Here is a 3,827-nt window from a genome sequence, read left to right as displayed (position 1 = left end):
GTCCGCTTATTTGCTCTTTGCCGTCTGCTAGCAGACGGCAAAGAGGGGGGCCCGTTAAGTTTTTTTTAAGCAGCTCGTCAGTGGGGCCCCTTCCTCTTTGCCGTCTGCTAGCCGACAGCAAAGAATCTTTGTCGTCAGCTAGCGGATGGCAAAGAACTGGCTGATGGCAAAGGCTTTCTTTGCCATCAGCCAGTTCTTTGCCGTCTGCTTTCGGGTAGCTGATGGCAAAGAGCTTCTTTGCCGTCTGCTAGCAGACGGCAAAGAGCTGGCAGATGGCAAAGTAGCTGATTCCAGTAGTGTCTATCATTGCTTGCTAGTTGCTCGCTCTTTTGCTATGCCTATGCTATGATACCTACCACTTGCTTATCTTGCCTCCCATATTGTTAAGCCAAGCCTCTAACCCACCTTGTCCTAGCAAACCGTTGTTTGGCTACGTTACCGCTTTGCTCAGCCCCTCTTATAGTGTTGTTAGTTGCAGGTGAAGATTGGAGCTTGTTCCATGTTTGGAACATGGATATTTGTTGGGATATCACAATATCTCTTATTTAATTAATGCATCTATATACTTGGTAAAGGGTGGAAGGCTCGGCCTTATGCCTGGTGTTTTGTTCCACTCTTGCCGCCCTAGTTTCCGTTATATCGGTGTTATGTTCCCGGATTTTGCGTTCCTTACACGGTTTGGTTATAATGGGAACCCCTTGACAGTTCGCTTTGAATAAAACTCCTCCAGCAAGGCCCAACCTTGGTTTTACCATTCGCCACCTAGCCTTTTTCCCTCGGGAGTCGTGCATCTCGAGGGTCATATTTATTTTAACCCCCCCGGGCCAGTGCTTGTCTAAGTGTTGGTCCAAACTAGAGCCCCTTGCAGCGCCACCTCGAGGAAACTCGAGGGATGGTTTTAGTTGTACGGATTGCTTATCCGGTGTGCCCTGAGAACGAGATATGCGCAGCTCCTATCGGGATGTCGGCGCATCGGGCGGTCTTGCTGGACTTGTTTTACCATTGTCGAGGATGTCTTGTAATCGGGATGCCGAGTCTGATCGGATTGTCTTGGGAGAAGGAATATCCTTCGTTGACCGTGAGAGCTTGTGGTGGGCTAAGTTGGGACACCCCTGCATGGTTTTGAACTTTTGAAAGCCGTGCCTGCGGTTATGGGCAGATGGGAATTTGTTAATGTTCGGTTGTAGAAAACCTGAAGTTGAACTTAATTAAAATGCACCAACCGCGTGTGTAACCGTGATGGTCTCTTCTCGGCGGAGTCCGGGAAGTGAACACGGTGTTGGAGTAATGCTTGACGTAGGTTGTTCTAGGATCACTTCTTGATCATAGTTTCTCGAACATGCTTTGCCTTCTCTTCTCGCTCTCATTTGCGTATGTTAGCCACCATATATGCTAGTTGCTTGCTGCAGCTCCACCTCATACCTTTTACCCTACCTGTAAGCTTAAATAGTCTTGATCGCGAGGGTGTGAGATTGCTGAGTCCCCGTGGCTCACAGATACTTCCAAAACCAGCTTGCAGGTGCCGTTGAACCGTGCAGGTGACGCAACCAAGCTCAAGGAGGAGCTCGATGAATATTGTGTTCGCTATGTTGTTCCGTTTCCAGTTGATCAGTAGTGGAGCCCAGTTGGGGTCGATCGGGGATCTGTGTAGCATTTGGGGTAGTCTTCATTTTATTTGGTTCCGTAGTCGAACCTTGATTGTATCTGGATGATGTAATGCTTTATTCATGTATTTTTGTGAAGTGGCGATTGTAAGCCAACTATGTATCTCTTTCCCTTATGTATTACAAGGGTTGTGTGAAGATTACCTCACTTGCAACATTGCTTTCAATGCAGTTATGCCTCTAAGTCGTGCTTCGACACGTGGGAGATATAGCCGCATCGAGGGCGTTACACCGCGAGACATTTTCCTAGGCCGTTGTGGCTTGGGAGGACATCTCTGCTGCATTCGCGGCGCGACGGGACATCTCATCTGCTTCTGTGGTGCGGCCAAACCAGTCTGCTGCATCGACGGCATGGTGTGACCTCCGTGCTGCTCCGACGGTGCAGCGGGACCTCTCTGCTGCCACGGCCGCGTGGCGGGACATGTCGGCTGCTTTCGTGGCGAGGCGGGACATCTCTCGTGCTTCCGCTTCCATGCTCGCCTGCCCCTAGTGGTAATCTCTCGACCCAGAACTCACGCTGACCATGGCACACACAAGGGAACGATGATGACTGACTTGTTTGTTATTGTGGACGAGGAGTTGAGGAGGAATGTGCAGTCATCTTGGAGTAGTAGTATTTATAACCAAGTACTAATACGCTCCTAAGTGGGAAATTGTTTAGGTTTCGATCGGTGTGAACAGGCTTGCAATTTGGAATGTGACAGGACGCAGGTCTATAATTTCTAAGTGCGGCACTATTACCGAACGACGTAACGTGGGCACGCTTTCTCGGCCGCGTACGTGACGTTTCTGTTCCATTGCCTAATCGCAAACAGTTAATCCTTCTGAAGCGTATGCCCTCAATCGCACATTGTCAAAAAGTAATGCGGTAGACCTTCTTTAACATGTATTAAAAAAATAATTCAAAACAAGGACCTTGAGGTTAATTCCACTGATGGGATGTGTCATAAATGTCCTTAGTTGACATTTAAGATACATCCCATCAGTGGGATTAACATCAAGACAACTTCCCATCCAGTCACCCATCTCATGCCTACTCCAGCCTGAGCATAGTTAACTTGAGAGTTCTCTTAGATGAGCTACTAGTGGAACAGCTAGTCCTTGCTGATATAGGATGCCTCTTCGCATCCTTATGGCCAATAGATGTTGTGTAGACAGAGCATATCACATACATCTTATTAGAAGCAATCGTCTGTGTTATTATCGGTCTTCGCATATATTTCTGATTACAGACTTGTTTGTCACATATCACACACATGTTGTTATATTGAACCATTTCTGTTATCTTGTCTCAACGCAAACAGTTCATCCGAGTGAACCACATGCCGTATATCGCACACATCTTGATCTACCTGACCATTTCTTTTGTTTTGCCTAATCACAAACAATTCATCCGAGTGAACCGTATGTTGTATATCGCACACGCCTCCATCTAGATGCCTGTTTCTTTTGTTCCTCATCATCGCAAACAGTTAATTGAACTGAACCATATGCCCAGCATCACACACACAACTAAAATCTGAACCGTGTTTGATGCATCCTCCATCGCAAACGTTTTGCACCTTTTTTGATGGTTTTTTACACCACTGTTTGCGATTAATGCATCGCACACAGTTTCGTCGAAGGGTCTCTGATCGTAGTGTCGCATTAGCAGCAACCTGCAATAGTGTATAATAGTGTGGAACAATAAAAAATTATAGATACGTCGGAACGTATTAGCTTCTTATAATGTGTATTACCAAGAGGGCCAGAGATACCTCTCTGATACTCAGAGTGACAAATCCTAATCTCGATCTATGCCAACTCAACAAACACCTTTGGAGATACCTGTAGAGCATCTTTATAATGACCCAGTTACGTTGTGACGTTTGATAGCACACAAGGCATTCCTCCGGTATCCGGTGTTGGGGAACGTACTAATTTCAAAAAAAATTCCTATGCACACGCAAGATCATGGTGATGCATAGCAACGAGAGGGGAGAGTGTTGTCCACGTATCCTCATAGACCGAAAGCGGAAGCGTTATGACAACGCGGTTGATGTAGTCATACGTCTTCACGGCCCGACCGATCAAGCACCGAAACTGCGGCACCTCCGAGTTCTAGCACACGTTCAGCTCGATGACGATCCCCAGAATCCGATCCAGCAGAATGCCGGGGAAGAG

The sequence above is a fragment of the Triticum aestivum genome, chromosome 2A (assembly GCF_018294505.1).
Source record: "Triticum aestivum cultivar Chinese Spring chromosome 2A, IWGSC CS RefSeq v2.1, whole genome shotgun sequence".
In the NCBI taxonomy this organism is placed as follows: Eukaryota; Viridiplantae; Streptophyta; class Magnoliopsida; order Poales; family Poaceae; genus Triticum; species Triticum aestivum.
The sequence above is the reverse complement of the archived record's forward strand: the minus strand, read 5'-3'. Positions refer to the sequence as shown.